Source organism: Meriones unguiculatus, chromosome 20, assembly GCF_030254825.1.
Source record: "Meriones unguiculatus strain TT.TT164.6M chromosome 20, Bangor_MerUng_6.1, whole genome shotgun sequence".
Taxonomy (NCBI): Eukaryota; Metazoa; Chordata; class Mammalia; order Rodentia; family Muridae; genus Meriones; species Meriones unguiculatus.
Window position 1 is genome coordinate 66,651,878 of NC_083367.1, and position 22,093 is coordinate 66,673,970.

Here is a 22,093-nt window from a genome sequence, read left to right on the forward strand (position 1 = left end):
TGTAGTATTGGAGGCTTCTCAGTGGTGTCTTCCGAGAAAAGCCAGTCTGCAGACAGACCTTTTAGTTTAAACTGGGGTTAGTGTGAATCAATGACAACAGAAGATAGCCCAAAGCTCCAAATGGGAAAACAAAGAATTTCATATAGCTGACACCTGAAGAATTCTTGGGTCAGAGTTTTTTAGTGGCATTTACTATTTTTTAAAATAGATTTTAGTATTAAAAAAAAAACCCTAAAGTAAATAAGAACATCACACACCAAAATTAACCAGACCCAAAATCTATACAACTAAATTAGCCAGAATTAAAATTGCATTATTAGAATTGGATGTCCTTTTACAGCTAAGATGATAAAGCTGTGGTTTTATTCAGCTTCTTTCTTGATTTTTAACATAGACATACTTAGATGTTCTGTTGTTTTCAGAGCAAGCCATTAATTAAATGGGCAAATTTCAAGCAAATTATGTCCCCCTCATTTTGATTAGAGATCGGTTTTGCCTACAGCTCTCTTTCTTTGGGAACACGTGCTGGACAAGATGGGCTTATGGTTTCTGCGGAATGTCACCTAACTGCTGAGTGTCTATGTTACTGTGTCTTAAATCACTGCTTACTTTTGGCCACGTTTTAACCAGGGGATAGAACATCCTTCTTGTTTATTTTATTAAGAAGAGGTGCATTTTAGTTGTGAAACTATGACCCCGATAAGTAATACATAATTTTCTACTTCTTTAGTTTAATAAACAATTGTAAATGTGATTAAGCCACTTAAAAAGAGATAACGTGGTTTTCTGTTATAAATGCCTAATATATTGGAAATCTGCTCCTGTCTCAGTGAGATATAATGTCTGTAGAATGCTTTTTTTTTTTTTTTTTTTTTCAGAAAGAAGAAAGTGAAAACAACAGGACTGGCTTTCTTTCCCCTGGCTGTAAAACAGAATGAAGCATTTTACTTTGTTTTTCACCCAGCACAGCAGGGAGAAGGACAGGAGGGTTGGCCTTTCTGTGGGGGGGAAAGCGCCTGATAGATCACTTACAGACCATCTGGGTAACTTGTTATTGGCAGAGAGCTGGTGAATGTCCTGGGCCCCCAGAGGCCACAGGCCACACCATTGTCTGCATGGTGCCATAAAGAGACTCCACAGCTGGTGTCCAGGTCACAGGGCTCTGAAACCAAGAGCTAACTTCTCTTTCTTCCTACATCAGGTTGATTTTGTGACATCATCTGGTAGTTTCGTTTTTGGAAGAAACTCTTTCACAAATGGAAATTATAAACGAACTCATGGTGGCCACAGTTAAAACGTAGGCAGTAGCAAGCGATGGTGTGGATGTCGGGGAAACTGGAACCCAGAGTGAAGCAGCTGTTGCTTCTTGCACAGCTGACCAGAGTTACCAGGAGGCCGACCGAGAAGCTGAACAGTTCTCACTCTCTTCCTCACTGCCTCTCCCGTGTGCTTTCGGACTCTTTACACTACAGTGTGCGTTCCAAAGTCCAGGCCTGGCCAAGCTGTGTGTGGAAACATCTGGCAGAGAGTGTGGCATGCGGAAGTTGCTCAACACTCGCTCAACCGAGTAAGTTAACAAGGCACAGGGGTCCAGTGAAGTCACTGCATGTGTGCTCTCCAGCTCTCCTGCCCCAGTGGGGCTTCTCCCCGCCAGGGACCTTACACTAAACACTGAGCTTCTTTGAGCCTCCATTCTGCCCATCTGGAAAAGGCAGTAGCCCTTATAAGAGTTTTGAGTGATAATCATTTTAATAAATAAAGGCTTATTTAAAGCAAAGAAAGTCCACCCTATCTATCTATCTGTCTGTCTGTCTGTCTGTCTGTCTGTCTGTCTATGTATAGTAAGCATGGACTGCACAATACTTAGCATCCTGGAATATGAATATGTTAAATGTGGACTTTTTACGTATTTCGGTTTGATGCATTTTGTATAGCCTGGGGCATCTTCAAGAAAGAGCCTCCTGCCCCAGCTTCCCAGATGCTGAGATGCTGTACAGGTTCCACTACACACATGTGCTGTGCCTCCTGACTTAAATTTCTCTTGCACTTAAATTCTAGAAAGCCCTCTAGTCAAAAACATTTAGCATCTTCTGAAAGACCAGACTAGAACTGGGAGGTGGGGTTAGGATTTATTGTAGTCTATCCTCAGACTTCCTAATGTTAACTAACGTCCATCCAGTCCAGGTGGGCAGCAGGACGAGACCAGCGCACTCCCAGGAGTTGCAAGGCCACTTCTCTTTGATTCACTCTAGTGAGAAGACTGTGCAAATTCTCTCAGAAGGTTTTGATGCGGAAGAGATGTTTTTGAACGTGGCACCCAACAGAGTTGGTGCGGACTCTACAGGAGGGGTGTTTCTATGCGCCTGTCAAACCGTACAGGAAGTGTACGCGTCACCAATAGCTCCCGGAGGAGCGTGAATCTTATTCAAGGAAAGCCTAGAGGCCCAGGGGTCAGAAGACTGGAGTTAGAAAAGTCACTGTGTTTTTCTCAGGAAATTAAAAAAATATGTTGTGGAAAATAACAAATGTGAAGTTTTGCTGTTGTGAAAGAAGTCATTATTATCTAAATGTGTGTGTGGTATGGTGTGTGTGTGTGAGTGGCGTATGTATGTGTGTGGTATAGTGTGTGTGAGTGTGGGGGTGGGCTGTGTGTGGGCTGTGTGTGGTATGGTGTGTGTAAGTGTGAGTGTATATGTGTGGTGTGTGTGGTGTGGGGGGTGCACTTGTGTGAGGGGTATGCTGTGTCTTTCTCTTTCTATAATCTAATACTGGGATAAGGCACCAGATGTCGATATTCTTTTAACTTAAAAATAGATGTGGTATTTTCGTCACTATTGTATCAAATCTCAAATTTCAACACTTGCTGTCTGTATGTGAAGGACTGGGAAATTTCTTGCAGGCATTAAAAAAAAAAAGGCTAATTCTAGACAAGGAAGACAAAGAACAGTTAAATGACAGCCTCTCATAATAAAATGTTCATTTACAGGGTCCCTTCTGTGCATTTTTACACTTAATACAAAATGAGTACACTAAATGAAAATATTTGTGGGGCAACTTATATACACTAGCCTTAGCAACTGGCCACTCCTTGTCACATTGTATAGGTCCAGACGTTCTTTCTTGACTCTTTCTCTAAGACCTAAAGAAAATCCATCTTGCTTTGTAAAACAGGTGCTTGGCGAATGTTGGCTTGTTCATTTCATGAGCCTGAGCTAGCGGAAAGCGACGCTCTCCTAGTTTCTAGTACGGGAGGTGCAGGACATAATGCTGAGATAGGAAAGGCTTGGAGAAACCTGGTCTGTTCTTCTCAACAGAGTTAAGCCTTTCTGCTGCCCTTTCAAGGTTGTGTAGCCTCATGGGGCCAGTATTGCTCTAGCTGGTCCAGGCTCCTGCCCACCCAAGAAGAAGGAAGCCAGCTTTGAGACCAGCTTTCCACATTCTCCAACATTCCCTCCAGGATCTGCACAGGACCTTTACCAGGAAGCCCTCAGCTCTTCTTGACTTTACCTACCTTCCTGACTCCCAATTCCCTGTGCTTACTTTCCTAATTACTCACAAAGAACACTTTATTTTTATTTTTTTAAAGATTTATTTATTATGTATACAGTGTTCTGCCTGCATAGACACCTGCAGGCCTGAAGAGTGGACCTATGGCTGTGGGCCACCATGCAGTTGCTGGGAACTGAATTCAGGACCTCTAGAAGAACAGCCAGTGCCATCTCTCCAGCTCCACAAAGAATGTTTTGTAATTCATGTGTGTTGCAGCATACACCCCTTTATTTGCCATTGTATGAGAGTCAATCTACTGTGCTAGAGGTGGGCATAAAAGAACTTGTGGTTGGAAAAGAACCTTGATATTTAAAACTGAAAAGCAAAGAACTGCACAGGACAGCTTTTATTTTAATTAACTTTTTTTTTGGCTTTTTTTCTAGATAGGGCTTTTCTGTCTATCCTTGGCTGTCCTGTACTAGCTTTGTAGACCAGGCTGGCCTCTAACTCGCAAAGATCTGCCTGCCTCTGCCTCCCGCAAGTGCTGGGATTACAGGCATGTGCCACTTCGCCCGGCTTTTAATTAATTTCTCAGTATAGGATTTTCTACTTCAAATTGATTGTCATTAAATCTGTTCAGCAGATGTTAATAACATATTGTAAAATAAGCAGTCTGTGTTGGCTAGTTTTATGTCAATGTGATATGAGAGAGTCCTCTGAGAGGAGGTGACCTCAACTGAGAAAATGCTTCATAAGAACCGCTGTAAGGCATTTTCTGAGTTAGTGACTGATGGAGTAGGGTCCAGCCCATTGTTGGAGGTGCTGTCCCCGGGGTGGTGGTTCTGGGTTCTCTCCAAAGGCAGCCTGAGCAATGAGGAGCAAGGCAGTGAGCTGCAGCCCCCATGGTCTCTGCATCAGCTCCTGCCTCCAGGTTCCTGCCCTGTTAGAGTTCCTGTTCTGGCTTCCTTCAGTGATAGACTGTGGTACAGGAGTTTAAGCCAAAAAACCCCTTTTCCTCCAACTTGCTTTTTTTGGTTATGGCATTTCATCACAACAATAGTAACCCAGACTAGGACAGAAATTGATACCAGGAGTTGGGTATGGCTATAACAGACCTCACTATGTTGGTTTTGGAAGGATTGTGGAAGGATTTTGGAATTTTAGGCTAGAAAACCCATTGAATGTTCAAAGGTCGGTAAGCTGTTGTCTGGAAGCTTGGCGGATAAGAATGTTGACAGACATGAAGATGATGGAAACCTGGCTTGTGAAGTTCCAGAGGGAAGTTTGAGGGTCACTTAAAGACTACCAGGGCTATAGGATATTTTGAGTTAACAATCTGTGGTTCTGGTTAGATTGGGCTGAAGAATCACCCACAATTACCAAGAAACCAGAACCACTAAAGTAAAACATTTGCTTTACTAAGACAATTGATTGGGTCAGCTGGAACTAAAAAGTTAGTGATGATCAAAAAGAGATCAGTATCTTTGATGTGAAGTTTTCTGGAAAGTGTTTCCTGAGAGTCAGCACATAGAACCTGTGTTCAAATGGCCAAGATTGCACCTGTACCGACACCTGAACTTGGTGGTGTCAGGTGGTACTGGTTTTAAAGGTATGACAGGATCATGGAGAGCAGCTGAGCCTAGTCGCTATGAAAAGCCAGGAGAGGACACTGGAGAAGGTGCAGCCTCAGTCACAGCTGAATCCCCAAAACTGAAGGGGTTGTAGAGAGAACCATGAAGAGAGCCCAGGAGGGGCTAATGGCGAGAGTGCCACTTCGTTCCAACAGAGACTAGCATTTTGCAGATGCCAGTACCAGGGCATGGCCATCAGAACAGCAACAGCTGTGCAGTGGAGCCGGCTGGAGCCTAGAAGACAAGCTGTGTGTGCTGTAGAGGGAGGAGCCAGAGAAGCGCCCCACTTCCTGTGGAGGAGCCCAGAAGATGATGAGAGAATCCCAGGTATCGGGCATTGAGTTACTGACACAGCTGGAGTTTGATTTTGCTTTGATTTTACTGTGATTGTGTCTTGGCTCTTCCCTCTTGGAGTAAGAAAGTATTTAACTTATTGTTTATTTTATAGGAGCCCACAGCTGAGAGACCTTGCATTTTTATAGAAATTTGGAATTTTGCGAAGACTTGGATTTGGGAGACTAAATATTTTAAAGAGACTGAATTTTAATTGTTTGATTTTTTGAAGGCCACGGGACTTTAAAATTTGGAATGTTTATATAGTAATGTTGATATTCATGTGTGATCTTAGAGATGAGCAAGAAAGGAAAGGCTATGGCTTAACAATGATCTATTTGTTAAGTTGACAAGGAGTTAATTGTGCTTTGTTCCTTGTCCCTTCTCTTCGTAGATTTTTAATGAAAACACAAATGCAAAGCCCTTTATTGTGTAAGTTTCTAGTACGTGGTGAACCCCGTGAAGGCCTGATGTCTCTTACCCCAGATCTGGAGTGTTCCCAGCTGCAGGCTCCTTGTCCTGTGTTGTCATGTCTTTGTAATTAGGGCTGGGCTTTATTTAATTTTGAATTCCTTCTAGCTTTTAATATGTCACATGAATTATTAGGGAGGAAATATCTTTCATCATTGTTTTGTTTACTTATCCATTAGAAGAGAGTTTTAAAATTTGTTCACATTCCTGTCAGCATATGCACATCCAGAGTCCATCATCCTGAACAGCCATTTAAAATGAACCACCTTTTCCCCTCCCTCCACCAATACAGCTCTACCAAAGATGGAGGATGCATAGGGAGATGGATACACATGAAGACAGAGACAGACAGACATACACACACATACAGAGACACACATATAGACATAGAGATACAAGCACACCCAGACACAAATATACATACACATATAGGTAGCCATACAGACACATTCACATACGTGTACATACATGGACACACAGGATGCATATATACATACACATAGCTATATGTACATGCACACATATACATACACAGACACACACACACCCTACCTTGCAGAGGTTGTATCAGAGTCTGTCTTAGTATTACTGGGGACAGGGAGCTGACAGTCAGCAGGGTCGTAGGTGCCATGAGCACCAGCTGAGCAAGAGTGAGCTTACACTGTCCAGTAAGCAGAATGTCGGTTGCAGAGGTACACAGTAGTTAGGCAAAAATGTTTAGCTTTTTACATAAGTGGCCATAATTATCATATTTCTATAAGAAAGTCCCACAGATGATTCCTTATTCCTGTCTTCAGTGTACTTTGAATCAGATGAGAAGGTTCCCTTTGAAATTTGCCATTCCTTTTTGTCATTGTCTTTACCTCCAATCCCATGGCCTTCCGCTGGTCTCAGTGCATTTCTTCACAGGGCATTTGAGATCCTCTTACCGTCCCGCACATATGCTGAGCCTGGGCTCTGCTCTTGTGCACCAACACAGTTGTATTAGAAGCTACCAATCTTATGCTGAAAAGCAGTAGGAAGCCAAAGTTCAGGGATGGCCATATAGGAATCCAAGGTTCCATGAAGCTGGGAGTTGCCTCCCAGACTCCTTGAGCTGTGGCCGGGTGTGCTTGTGAATGAGAATGAGGAAGGAGAGAGCTGGCCACAAACGGAACAGCCCTCAGCCTGACACTTCCAACCACTGACCCAAAGCTGAGTTCCTCCCCTGGACACAGGATGCCAGGGGCCCCCTGACACACCTACCTGCCATAGGCTAACAGTCCAGACTGATGTAGAATGTAGAAGAAATTTTGCCTGGAGCTATGAAGTTTCTAGAGAGTGCTCTTAGTCAATGCTAACTGCCTTGTGGGGAGGGTATGTTGTCAACCCCATTTATGAATGAGTGAATTGATGGCCAGTGAGAAGCTGTTTGTGGTACAGTTTAGGCCTTTGTGCTGCGTAGCGGTTAAACCGGACCCTGGCTCAGTTAGGAGACAAGGGAAGGCTGGGGTGAGGGACAGTAGTGAGCTCAGGGTAGTAATGGGAAGAGGGCTGGAGAAGAAGGTGCTGAGAGTGAGAGGCAGAAAAGGGAAGAGGGGAGGCCAGGCCCACAGGCGCATCTTTCACGCTTAGGTGTCCTCAATCTGTTTACCTATGAGCGGTTACAAGCCACAGACAACGGGCACCTGGGCTCTTTAAGGGGCTGTTTTTATCTTAAGAATGGCAAACTGCAAGTTAGAAAACTTGGGAGAAGTTCTATCCAATTTTTTGGCATTCCGTCTAGTCATGTCTTCCAGCTCTGTTTATAAAGAATGTGGAGGGCTCAGAAATCCTTCAACTCTGCGGCATCTGGCATCAAGCACTCTCTCTTTAAAAAAGAAAAAAAAATTCCAATTAGCTTTCTTTCACTTCAAATAGCTGGGTTCTAAGTTCTGTCGATTTTATCTTAACGTTGCCTGTAAAATATCTACCATAAATGATTAAATATTGACCTGCTTCTGTTAATTTTGTTCTTTCCCGATCTTAAACTCAAACAGCACTCTAGAGCATGGGCTGGAAATCCGTTGTTTTTAGAACAGATGTTAGAGGGCAGTTGCTCTTTGGCGGCACTTCTCCCTCCCCTTGCTTTTTGTTCTTGCTGTGTGGTTTCCAGCGAAGGAAAAGCCAAGGTGACACAGGTCTACACGTCATAACATCAGGTTTTCGGTGTTTAGCTCGGCGAGGTCGCTATGTTCTTAAAACTGATGGAGGACCCAGACAGCTTTTGGATGGGTGTATATGAATTACAGCTGTCAATATTATCCCAGACAAACACTAAAACTGAGAAAATTACGAAATTCTTAAGGTATGTTAAAATAGCTGTAATGGTAACAGAAATAACATGTTTGTGTGGGAGGCAGGAATGTATTCACGTGGGTGCATGCGTGTGGGTGTGCAGGTACCAGTAGGTGAGGCCAGAGGCCACTGTCAGAGGTCTTCCTCCATGGCTCTCCACCTTATTTTTGAGACAGCATTTCCCAATGAATCCGGAGCTCATCAGTTCGGCTGGGTTGCTTTATAAGTAAGTTCTGGATATTTGCTCGCACCCCCCAGACATTGGGGTTACAGACATGAGCCACAGCATTAGCACTTAAGTGGTATTGGGGATTTGAACTCAGGTCCATGTTTGTGCAGCAGGCATTTTACTGACTGAGCCATCGCCCGAACCTGAAATAATATATTAAAAAAAAAAAACATATCTCACAAAAAAAGGTTATAAGAAGAGGGGTACTGTTTCATGCTTATGCGAGTGTCTTATATCTGGTACAATAGAAGATGCTGGGAAGTTCTACTGATAGAAGGACAAGTATCACTGAAAATAATTCTGACCATATGAAGCTCCCGGACAGGTCTTAGGGACCAATGAGTCCTCAAATCAGATTTGGTGTCACATAGAATCATCATGCCAAGGTTTAACAGAACCCAAAGAGGTTATCACTTAATAAGCATGGTCACATTTAGTCGCTGCAAATGCTGATTTATAAAGAATGCTGTACATCTGCCTTTTGGTGACGATGTTGTTAGGCATATTCTTATTTTAAGTCTAATCACTTAGGTTTTCTCTTCTGTTCCTTGCTGTCTGAGACATGTCCTGTGAAGGATTCCAAAATGGCTGAATGTAACTTGCTCTAAAAACCATTGATTGGGTAGCTTTTGGGGAGATTATACCCCAAAAACTGAAAGACAATTGCATACTCCCTGAAGTCCTGGAATGAGGCCCTCCACACTGGGTTGGCTAATCTGCCTGAGAAACCACCAGCGATTGACTGGGCTTAAACAAGGCCAATGTAGCCAAGGCCAGCTTGGTGGATGATTTTGAAAAGAAGAATAAAGCCCCAAAGATTCCTGTGCCCGAAGATAAATAAAGGGCCCTGGTGAACAATGAAGGGAAGGAAGACGTGAAAAATGGTGCTGAATTTGTGTCTGGATCCCAAGCCAGGATCCAGGAATATGAGAAGCAGCTGGAGAAAATGAGGAACGTAATTCCCTTTGGCAGGATGACCACTGATGACTTGAAAAAAATCCAGAAACCAAGCCAGACAAGAAGTATGCATACTAGCAGGCCAGGAGGGAGTCCCAGCAGAAATTGAAATAAAACATTTAGATAGTGGGGGAGAAGAAGCTTTGGGGCTGGGGAGATTCATCTGTTCGGTAGAGCTCTTGCTGTGAAAGCCCGGGGACCTGAGTTTGAACCCCCATCACCCACGTACCTCTAGTTCAGGTGCGGGGGGGTGGGGTGGGGAGAGACAGATGGATGGAGTGCTGGGATTTGCTGGGTAGCTGGTCTAGCTGACCATATCACTGACTATCTCTGTAAAACCTTATTTCCAAATGAAGTCCATTTACAGGGACTGTGAGAGGCGGTTCCACATATGGGTTTTGGAGGATATGAAATCAAGCTTAACAGATTGATTTGTCTTTGGCTGTTTGAAATTAACATTTTTTTCCTCTGTGTGTTTCTGCATGTGATATATGTGTGAATATGTGCTTGTGTGTGTGTATGTAGATATACATGAAGGCCAGAGATTGACATCTGGTATTTTCCCAAGTCTCTCTTCATCTAAAATTTTGAGACAAGGTTTTTGTTTGTTTGTTTGTTTTCTGAAGCTGGAGCTTGCCAGTTTAGCTTGACTGGGATCTTCCTATCCTAGCCCAACAGGGCTGAGATTACAGGCTTGCATTATCATGCTGGACATTTTTTGTGGCACTGAAGATGTGAACTCAGGTCTTCATGCTTGCATCACAGGCACTTTACCAACTGAACCATTTCCCCATCCCTTGTTTTCATTTTTATCTTTGCGTAGTGTTCTTAAATTATTGACCACACTCAACATTAAGAACAGAACAGGTCTGAGTCTAATGAGGTTTCAAGTTAAAATTGATTATTTTAGAAAATGTGGAGGAGAGGGGAGTATTTAAAACTTTGCTGCCACTACGCAGCAGCACCCAAACTGTGGGACACAGGTGAGCTGTAAGATGAAAGAAGGCAGGGCCTGGCAAGACAGCCAATAGGGTGAAGATGATCTGCCATGATAATAACCCAATTTTGATCCTAGGGATCTACACAGTAGGAGAGATTGGAACTAATTCTTCCAAATTATTCTTTGAACTCTATGACATGTGCATGCCCAAACACAGTCACTTATATGTGCACAATAAACAGATAGATAGATAGATAGATACATAGATACATAGATAGATAGATAGATAGATAGATAGATAGATACATAGATAGATAGATAGATAGATACATAGATAGATAGATAGATAGAATTTTAAAAAGAAAGGCAAAGGCAAAGACTGGAAATTGTAGATCCAAAGATGTATAAGGTGGAAAAAAATAGACAAGATGTAACTATGCGTTCATAGAGATGAGCTCTGATGATCAGCCACATGAAAACAAAGAGAGCATCACTCTGGGTCTGAGCATGCTCTGAAGAGAGGGCGCTGGGGTCAGGATAGGGCATAACGAAAGATCTCAGGGAACTTTTTGGTAAAGTTCTCTTCCTTGTGTGGCTTCAAAGCTATTTGCCTGTAATAGTTCATCAAGTTTTACATTCGTTTTGAGTGTTTTCCCGTAACCACTTTAAAATAAAATAAAATAAAATAAAATAAAATAAAATAAAATAAAATAAAAATAAGACAACAAACTGCTTCGGGACATGGGGTTTGGATGTAGGCTTCCTTGACTGTTGAGGATAGTTTTGGAGTGTTAGTAGCCTTAAGCTTAGGACTTATACCCATGTTTTATCTTCACATCTAGTGCCATTCCATGAGGGTTTTGATAGAACTATGTGGACACTGGAGCTCAGCTCTTCTCTGACATACACCACATGTTGGAACGGGGCGGGGGGAGTCCTCCTTTCCTGTGGGAGGAGGCCCATCTAGGCACTGGGTGCAAACTTGGGGGCTATTGAACAGTGAATTATTTGGCTAAGTCTGTCGAGATAATGAGCACAAATTGAGTGAATTGAACAGCAGACTTACCACTTGATGGTTCTGAAGGCTGAACATCCACATCAGGGTGTCCACGTCTCAGTTCCTGCTGGGGTCTCAAGGATGCTCTTCTTGGCTTAGAGATGAACAATTTCTCTCTGGCTGTTTTTTGCTATCCTCCTTCCATTATCTGTTTTTTGTGTTCAAACTTACTTTTTTAAAGATTAGAACATTGTTCATCTTGGATTAGGGTTCACCCTGATCTCATTTTCACCTGGTTGTATTTTACTGTTTCGAAATAAGGTCACAGGCTGAGGCATTGCCCCTGAGGGGGTCAGGACTTCGGCATATCTTTAATTGAGATGTTCCAAGGTTCCAGCTACTTGGCACAGAGTCTAGAAGGCTTGCCTGGGTTCCAAGAGGGCCCCTCCTATTAGGTCCTTAGGTGCTTTTTGTCCCATAGGGAGGGTCAAATCCAGAGAAGGGCCTTGGGGGCCCCACTCGGTGTGCCAGGTGGCAGTGTGTTCTATAACATGGCACATGTAATTAGTAACTGGGGTAAACACTGCCCTTCCCTTTTCTCAGCCTTGCCCTCTCATAGGGAGCCAGCTCTGTGACCTACTGCCAGTAGCAGCCTCTGTCTGTCTGACAGCTTTCTTTGGCTAATGCAGCCTGCTTCATGCCAGGGAAGGAATTCTCCCCTGGAAAGTTCAGTCAACGACTGAGCAGAGCCGGAGTGTAGGCACCTCTGTTCCTCACAGAAGGGTGATTCTGAGGAAAAGAAAATGTGTGGGTTAACGTTAGACTTCCCTCCCTCATTTTAAAGTTTTAATAAGATACTTATTTAATGTGAAAAATTATATTGCATATAGATAATTTTTACATATCATCTATCTATGAATCATATATCTATCTCTACCTATGTGTTTATATCATCTATCATCTATCTATCTCTGTATCTATCTCTGTATCTATCTCTGTATCTATCTCTGTATCTATCTCTGTATCTATCTATCTATCTATCTATCTATCTATCTATCTATCTATCTATCTATCTATCGCATAAGTCCATGAACAATGCCTATCAACAATGTTCACTACAACAGAGTAGAGAATGGTAGTCTTCTTGGGCTAGGGGAGAGTTAGATGGCAAAGATAACTTATGAGACTATATTTTTCTTCTCAGCAGCATTTTTTTTTTTTTGAGGTTTATCTGAACCTGGCTCATGACTCTTTCTTTTTTTTTTTTTTAATTTTAGTTTTTGAAATTACTGACCAAAGGGCAAATGCAGCTGTTTCTTGACAAATCCCATCACACCGCATACATATCCATGGCCTCCTCCACGCTGTCACCTCCTCTGAACATAAGGCTATCAGCTCATTCTTTATCACCATGGGCAGCAATAGTTCATATGGAACTTGCCTGTCATTTTCAAGATTGGATGGCTCCCATGATTAGTTCTTAGTTTTCAGTTTCTCACTCACTCGTACACTCTCATTTTCTCCATTCACTCTCTTGTTTGTTTACTACTTTCTAGGACTGTTTTCTTAGTGGTATGTCAGCCAATCTGGTTTTAGCTCAAGCATCCCGAACAAGACCTGGCATTACTTTTCCTCCTTCTAATGTATTTACTGGCGCATGTATAGTTTGCTAATCTCTGACAGTGTATTCACATATGACCTCTTCAGTCACTTACCGTAGGACTAGTGTAATGGCCCAGAGTACTGAAGTAACATTTTTTAAGCAGGTTACATTTTATTTTAGAAAACATATAATCTATCTCTATAATACCTATCTCATATAAATGGTGTTTTATTGCCGCCTCTTGTACAATAGGGGATGGTGGTAGACATTCAACTCTTTGTTGGATGGATAAGGAGACAACCATGGGCCTTTAAAAGCTGCTTTAGACTTGAATGACAAAATATACTGTAAGCACTTACAGAGCAGTGTTCTTCAGGGTCCCATGAATGCAAAGAAAGTAGAAGACACAATAACGGCCACAGACAAACACAGAGAAAATTATATTACCGAATAAAGAACCAATTTAGCAGAGAAGGTTTTCAGCTGGACATGGTGGAAAATAATTAGATCCATTGACTGGGTTCTTGGATGCAAATAAGAAAGCTTAGGGACAAAGGCATCTCCCTGTCCCATCTCTATGGCCTTGACCGTGTTGAAGTGTAGCTACATGGTTTATTTTGACCAGTCCAGACTTATCACAGTATGCTCATAGCAGAGTCTCTTTGCATTTTCCAGTTATCAGTACAGTTGAGAGACCTTTCAGTCCCTCTTTCCATGCCAGACTGTTATGGAGTTTTGTCTGCACTCTGGTGTGTGTGTGTGTGTGTGTGTGTGTGTGTGTGTGTGTGTGTGTGTTTGAGACAGGATCTTGATAGACAGCCGGCTAATTTAGAACTTATGATTCTCCTGTCTCATCCTACTGAGTGCTGGGACTATAGATGTATACCAGCACATTCAGCTATGAACATATTTGTATATTTCAGAATTACATTAATTACCTTGATATGCTTAAAAACAAATGAAATGATCTGCTTTGGAGAGGTCAAAGTGAGCTCTGTCTTCTAGTTAGCTTTATTGGTCAGCTTGACACAGCTTGGGCATCTGAGAAGAGAACCTGGACTGAGGAATTGCCGAGAACAGGTTGGCTTGTGGGCATGTTTGGGTCTGGGGAATGTCTTGATTGGGAATTGATACAGGAGGACTCAGCTCACCATGGCAGGCACCATCTCTAGGCAGGTGGTCTTGGGCTGAATAACAACCCAGCAAAGCATGAGCCTGAGCTTTTCTCTTGCTTTCACTTTGGTTGCTAGTATACAACCAAGTTAGAGTGCCTTAATGAAACCACTTGATATGTATTTTTTTAAATTTCTGAGCAAGCTGGTGAGTATAAGCACACATCATTAATTCACATTTGTATTGACCATGATTCATTTTCTGAAATTATACAATTAATTTATGGTTACAATAAAATCCTTGCATACTTTGATTTAGCTAGTGTACCATTCAAAACATATCAAGACAGTATATTGAATAGGATAAATACATACAGTTTTTTATAAAAGTCTCCTGTGGTTTCCAAAGCAGAGGATTTTGGTAGTGTATCTTCTGTGGTCTTGAAAGTGTAGCTTCAAAGTGTGGAAACACATTGTGCAGCGTTTCCTGGAAAGACATGGATGTCCCTAGGACACCAGTGACAGAGAATCTGCTTCACCCACGTGTATCTTGGTGAGCCAGTGAGCTTATTGAGGTCACCTTCAGGAGCACAGTGACTCAAAGCCAGCTAGCTGTGTCACTGAAAGATCCACCCCAGGGACAGCTGTGCCCCTACCCAACTTGAAAGCAGTTCACCTACACAGTCCTCTCTCCACCGATGATCATTACTGCTTGCTTAACGGGGGAAGGGGGCTTGGGAATATTTTCACATTCTGAGCTTCCTTCCTAAGTTTAATGAGCCTCCTGAGCCCTGCAGGCTTCCTCACCTTCCTGAGTCCTCTCCATTCTTCATCTTCCAGGAGGGAATGTTTCAATCAAGAGGAAATAGCTACACAAAAAAATTCTGTCTAGATTGTTGGCAGAAAAATGTTCTAAAATGTACTGAAAATCTAAAATTGTGGTCGGCTACATTTTAGCCCAGAAAACGGGCAGGAGACAATGTATGGTTTCTCAGAGGATAAAATAAGATAAATAAATGAGGGAAAAAGTGTGTTCTCGGGCTGCTTGCTGAGACACTTGTATACATGAGTAGAAGGGCAGAGAGATCCGACTCGCGGGCCCCATACATGTTGACAGTTACCAGGCTGACCTCCTCATGAATGAAATGCTGAATCTGAAGCTTAGCAAGTTCACCTTGTTTCCCTGACTGGCTTCCCTTTGGGCAATCTTTTTTTTTTTTTTTTTTTTGAGCAGGGCATCCCTGGCTGTCCTGAAATTTGCTCTGTAGACCAGGCTGGTCTCAAATTCACCTGCCTCCACCTCCTGAGTGCCGTTAAAGGTGTGTGCTGCCACCTTTCAACAAGGGACTCTGTAAAAGTATGACGGCTTGGCTAGGGATTGACCAGGACTTTATCTCCGAACCTTTGATGATAATAGGCGTTGATTAAGGACACAAGGATCTCTTTTCTTAGAAGGGAATGCCTTTTAGTTTCTTAGTGTATTAATTAGTAACTGAAGATAAAACCATTCTTTGGATTATACCCATTTCAAAAAAAGTAACTGTAGAATCTAGTACTAAGAAAGAAATTAGAAAAGTGTATTAAAGATAATCAGATAAACTTCACCCTGCGGCAGCTATGTGTGAAGAACAACCTTTTCCCTAAATCTACTCTAAAGAATAAGAATCTCTGGGTGGAACCCTATGCTAACAAGATGAGGTGGGACGGACAGGGGTTTGTTTGTTTGTTTGTTTGTTTGTTTGTTGCATTGGTGGGAAGTTCAGCGTTGCTTACATATAAGACCCAAGTGCGAATTGACAGCTAGGCTGACAAGGACGGCAAAAGTAAGGGCTGATAGGGGCTCTTGATTACTGAGGGAAATGTAGCCTTCTTCTGTCTTCCTGTTCTACCCAGGCCCTCAGTGGAGCATGCGATTCCTGGTAGGTCAGTGAGGGAGCACCTCTGCTTAGTCCACCGATTCTAACATTACCTTCTTCCAGAGACATCACACAGACACATCCACAAAGGCACTTTGCCAGCTTTCTGAACATCTCTTGGCTCATCCAGTGATGCTGATAATTAATGAGGGAGCCAGACCTGCAAATGAAAAGCAAGTTCACATCTGATGACTAATGATGAGAGTGAGTTTCTCTGTGTACTTAATACTTCTTTTTTTTTTTTAAATTTATGCTGATAGAAGTGGAGTTCTCAATTTGATAATCAAAGTATGAACTGTGATAATTGCAATTTTGATAGTTCTGATATTTGAATATCTTCATTTTGTGTTAAACTCTAATTGGGATAAGGGGGCACCTGGGACACAGGGTGGTGATCTGTCTAGCATTTGTAAGGCTCGTGTACAATCCTCACTGAAAAAAACCCACAAAAACATACAGCATTCTGGAGCTGATTGGAGACGTCTACTATTAAAGCTCTTGTTTTGAAAGCAAGAGGACCTGAGTAGGATCCCAGAACCCAGATCAGAAAAATTCAGATGTGGTGGTGGACGTAATCCCAGACTGGTGAGGCAGAGGCAGGAGGAATCTGTGGCTTGCTGGCCTGCATGGTGAATTCTAAGCCAGTGAGAGATCCTATCTGCGAGTAAGCAAACAATCAAAGAGACAAAGAAACACATAAGAATGACACCTGATGCTGGCATATGAGCTCCATATGCATGCACACATGTGAACAGGAGCACACACGAACATGCACACACATACACACATATGAACGCATGACTTTCCTTATCACTGCAGCATTTCCTATTTTTAAAGCCAATGCATTCTGAACTGACTCAGCGAGTGAATTAACAAAACCCTGCTAAGTTATGTAAATAGATGTGTAGAGCCAGAAAGAAATCGCTGCAGGCTTTTATTTGAAAATCTGTCCCTCAGCAACTGCTAGAACACAGAAATTTAAGACAAAAAAAATTTTTGTTTGGGACTGGAGAGATGGCTCAGTGGTTAAAAGCATTGTCTGCTCTTCCAAAGGACCCGGGGTTCAATTCCCAGCACTCACATGACAGCTTACAACTGTCTGTAATGCCCATTCCAAGGGATCTGACACCTTCACGCTAACATACATAAAATAAAGTTAAATAAATCATTAAAAAAATGAAATTTTGTTTGTTTTTTTGTTTGTTTGAGATGGGGTCTCTCTAATATCTCTGGCCATCCTGGAACTCACTATGTAGACAAGGATGGCCTCGAATTCACAAAGATATGTTTGCCTCTGCCACCCGAGTGCCATAATTTAAGGCGTGTGCTACCACACTTGGCTGAGAAGGACCAAACCCTTATTCCTTAGGACCCAAATCCTGACCTTCTCAGGGTTACACAGATGGCTATATGTTGGTTGAAATGGCGGGATATGAAAACTAGTTAGGACCTCAGTTCCTTCCCAAAATGAATTTTCTTGGTAATAGGACCTTTTAGGCCTGTACCTTACAGATGAAGCCATGTAATCAAAAGACATGGACAGGAAGAGTGAGGAGGACATCAGGCCAACCAGACTTTGCAGTTGGCTTGCCTGGGTCCCCTCTGGTGCGGCCAGCGCTGCTGGCACCTCTTGCTCTTACCGTGCTTTGGCTGGCAGGTCTGTGACATGTAGAGGGGGCATGCTTGGTACTGGCAGAAGTGAGGCCTGGCTGTTCGGGTCCAGTCCCTGCTTCTCTCCACCCTGGGCAGGAGGATTTCCTGGCTGGCACTCAGGGGCCTCCGCTTCCATCTGTCTCTAAAGGACTTTCCACGGGCTTATAAACTGAGGTCCCCAGGTCCTGGGCTCTCCCCTCCCCCCACCTGCTTCAGCAGCTTCTTCCTGACTGAGGCTCAGAGAAGGGGAAGAAGACAGACAAGGAATGCCCATAGCCCCGCGCCTCGGCTACTAGGAGCAGAACTTACGTGGGACTTAAAATAGAAAAAAGACTCAACCCTGGGCTTTTCCGAATGAAATGTTACAGCTGTTGACTGTCGGTGGTTTCTGTCACCATCGCTCATGAGCTGGATGTGGCGTTCAGCCACCATTTGGCTGGCTTGGCCCCGGCAGATGTAAGACCTATCCACTGAGACCATCTCAGCTACCTGTGGGGTCACCTGACTTCTGCAGGAAAACAGTGATTGGTGCTGGGATTAACAGAGTACTCGGCCAGGCCTGGTTTCCCTTCCACTTGAAATTGTCCCATCAAATATTTCTGTTAAACCAAATCAAATAAGAAAAATACGGAGCAGTGCAGAAACGATTATTTTTGTCTGTCTTGTTACCAGTAGGGAATTATGACATTCAAATCTGCGTTTTGTTTTCAATGTGCAAGATTTATTTGGAATAATTTAATTTTTAAAAGAGACTTACAGTGGTCTCCATGCTTTCTCTCACAATGACCTTGTCGTCACTATCCGCATGGAACTTGTGTTTGGAACAAGGATCATTGAATCAGAAACTGACGGTGTCATATTTACTTGTCTAGAGATTACGAGTCCTGCGAAGTTACACGGAGCTGGAGGAACAACTGGTGGTGATGGCCTTTGGTTCTTTTTAGATGCGCTGCAACCGATAGCTGCAAAAGAAAATATCATCCATCAAGGAGTGTGTGTGTGTGTGTGTGTGTGTGTGTGTGTGGTTATGGGACTGACTATTCCTTGTCTATCCAATGCACTCCCTGTGAGCTGCTTTAGCACCCGAGGGTAAGAGACGTAACTATTTGCAGGCATTGCTTCATGTAGCAACTCTTCCAAAATCCGCCTTTAGATCCATGTTTCTCTACATGTGGGTCATGACCCCTTTGGGGCCCTGCATATCGGATTATTTACGATATCATTCATAACAGCAGCACAATGACAGTCATGAAGTAGTGACAAGACAATGCTATGGTTGGGGTCGCCACAACGTGAGGAGCTGTGTTACAGGCTGCAGCGCTAGGGAGTGGGCACCGCTGCGCTCGATCCTTGAAATTCAGTTACAGCAGCCAGTGTTTCTTCTCAGGCTCAGCTCTTCTGAGCATGACGTCAGACAGTGGAGACAGGGATGAGCAGTTGAGCAGCAGGCACAAGGCCCTGGTTTCCTCCTAAGCAAGATAAGTCAACGAGAGCGTGTGTAGTCTACCCCGGCAATAGCTGCTAGTTTGGAGTCTGAGGCAAAGGATAAGAAGTTTTAGGCTTATGAGGGTTACACACCAAGTTCAAGGTCAGCCTGGGCAACTTCATCCGAGCTTCCTAAAAATAAAAAAAACTCAAAAGAAGCTTGGAGATACAGATTAATGGTAAAGTATTCACTAGCATTTATGAAGCCCTAGTTTCCATCTCCAACGCCAAAAAGTAAATAAGAAACTAGTAAGAACCAATAAGCAACAGAGGCTTTGAGTCTTCGTGCAATTGACATTGGCCTGTGAGATATGGGTAGGAGTGAGAGAGAGCCCAACATTAGCTCTCCTGCTGTCTTTAGCATGACATCATTAAGGTTCCCAGATGATCAAAAGATTTCAAACAAGTAAGGGTGCATTTATTTCAATGAAAAAACTGTTGGGAACTTTACCCCCTGGATTATCTGATGGGACGCATGTGTATTTAGGGAGATAATTTCATTACTGTGCTGTGAAGAATCCAGGCCCATTGGAACTGAGTGGGAGACAGCTCAGCGGCAGCCTGGGTAATTGCGTTAGCTGATGACTTTGCAGCCAGGTGATGTCATAGATAAGAACATTTGCCCCACTATAGGATTTCTCAGGTGGAAATGTGCAGGATTATTTGCTGTCTTTCAAGCTAAAAGACAAACAACCAAGACAGTTTATACGTAGGAAGAAATTAAATAATTCTAAATGTTCTGAAGATAGTCTGGAAAAGAAGCATCATGAGAGGAAAATAACCACCAAAAGAAGGATCCTATTTCTTTCATTACAGGGAGTGTTTTGAACTAGGAAAGGGTTTGAGGTCTTTTAATCCTGTGTTTATCCAGTAGTTACAGTAATAACTATGTTTCCAAAGTGCTTAGTCCCTACTTCTCAAATAAAGATAACAATACATTTAGAATAGACTTAAATTGTTAACGTGAAATTGATTCTTCAACTCCCGTGTCTGGTCCCCCTGTTCCCTCTGGGCTTTGTTTCCTGACTAAAGGCAACACAAGAAAACCTGCCCTGGGAAAGTCCCATGATGCCCACAAGCCTCTAGCTGTGAGTTTTTAACCTTCGTACTCAGTTCACTATGTTACAAGCATTCACAACATATTTTGCTGATGGAATGATTGACCTAAGCATGCAGGGAGGCCCACAGAGAAAGGAGAGGAGAGGGCAGTACAGAAGAATGGGTCCATGCAGCTCTGTGACACACCGGAGCGAATCAAAAGGGGGTTTGTTCAGTTCCTGGCTGTGTGGGAGGAACCCTGGCGAGAATCAAGGTGGTAAGGAGGAAGGGTGCAGGAGCAGAAGAGGGCAGGTACAAAGCACCAAGGCCACCAGGCACAAGCAGAAAGAAGGGTGGCGAATCCATGAATAATCATTTTTTTCCCCATACACAACGATTTCTGAAGTACTGATCCCACCTCTTTGATATGGCAAACTTTCGGCAGGCAGTGAGCGCACCCTAGAACTTTCACACACTAACAGCTGTAATTAAGGTAGAAGGCCTTATTTACATAGTAATTAGCCTGCAGGACTGGAAGGGTAAACAAATCGCTAATTCATTTAGATAGTTAATTGGTTTTTCAGGTTGGAGATTTTAACTTGGCTTTCTCTGCATATTCTGCTTATGTGCTGAGCGTAGGTTGTGTTATCTGTGGGATGAAATTCTTCAAACTGGACTCTGGAATTCCAACTTCTAATGTTCCAATGCAATAAATGTGAAGCAACCAGAGAACAGTGTCAAAACAAGTAAAATTCTACAGCGAATTCATTAGCATTTCATTCTCTTTATGATTCCAGGGGTTATACAGCCTGATTCATATCATGTCAACCCGGTTATTGCTGTGCCTCCTTTCATTGGCAGCCCTGTTTTGTAGATGAATTACTTGCTTGGTCATCCTAATCCTACAGCGATTGTCGAAAACGTCGGACAGTTCCCACTGAGCAAAGGTCAAGAAAGTTCTCCACTCTTGTGGCCATAAAGATGGCTAAGGAGAGAGACATGTGTCAAAGATCATTTCTAAAAAGAACGCAACTCCTCCACCAGGAGTCTTCTCATGGCCTTTGCGAAGTTTCTGGGCTGGCTAATTACTTTCGATTAAAAAGATGGCTATTTTTGATACTTGCACCTCTCTACCGTATGGATGAATTGCGCAGGAGGGCTGCACCCAGCACACTATCCAACAGACAGCTGGGTGCTAGCCGTGATTCTCACGTGCACTACACAGCGCGTATCCCAACACAGCAAGTACGAACGCAGTGGCGGGCGCACAAGAAGCATCTGTGGGTATTTACTGAATGAATAAACGCCAACCACTCTTTCACGCCGGAAGCTAGGTAGTAGGAAGTGGAACAGATCCAGCTCAGTCTACCTGAAGTACCAAGCAGCCCCTGGCCTGGATAGGGTTAACAGCCGCCAAGGGAAAGAGGGAAATCAGTAACTGTAATTGAAAGGAGACTCACCGCGGGCCAGAGAGTCTGTGCGTGTATGTGGGAGGTAGAGCAGGGAGGGCCGGAGGCAGGTAAACACCAGGTATAGGGTTTTCCCCAGACCGGTGCTCTGCTTCCAAATTGAGGCTTGCAGTGTGGAAAGGGCTTTCCTCCCCCTCGTCGGAGGCGGAAAATGGGGACGGCTCTTTTTTTTTTTTTTTTTTTTTTTGGCTCGCTGACAAATGTTGCCTCAGGGTTAATGACTAATCCCACTCCAGCGTTAGGTCATTTTGAAAATATGAATGTTACATCTCGAAGAACTGCCACTCTGCTGTTATTAAGCCAAAGAGTCGATACAACCGCAGCAGCCTTGAGGGAGAGACTGGTCCGTCGCCACCCTTTTGTCCAAAACACACAGAACTGGCCTACTTTGGGAGAACCAGAACGCACGCATCTCATTTAAACAAACAAACAAACAAACAAACAAACAAAAGAA

At 43.2% G+C, this 22,093-nt stretch overlaps 2 long non-coding RNA genes across 3 annotated transcripts; both read right to left on the reverse strand.

Moving 5' to 3' along the window:
• Window positions 1-6,068: 6,068 nt before the first annotated feature.
• Window positions 6,069-12,608, reverse strand: LOC132649507 (uncharacterized). Its single transcript, XR_009587965.1, has 2 exons — window positions 11,433-12,608; window positions 6,069-7,773 (listed from the first exon to the last, which is right to left on the reverse strand). It is a non-coding gene; the product is annotated as an uncharacterized LOC132649507 (long non-coding RNA).
• Window positions 12,609-14,459: 1,851 nt separating this feature from the next.
• LOC132649527 (uncharacterized) lies at window positions 14,460-21,775 on the reverse strand. 2 transcript variants are annotated; one of them, XR_009588006.1, is made up of 4 exons: window positions 21,631-21,775; window positions 18,405-18,609; window positions 16,048-16,154; window positions 14,460-14,565 (listed from the first exon to the last, which is right to left on the reverse strand). It is a non-coding gene; the product is annotated as an uncharacterized LOC132649527 (long non-coding RNA). The 2 variants fall into 2 exon arrangements; XR_009588005.1 differs by having other exon boundaries at window positions 14,460-14,585.
• Window positions 21,776-22,093: the final 318 nt, after the last annotated feature.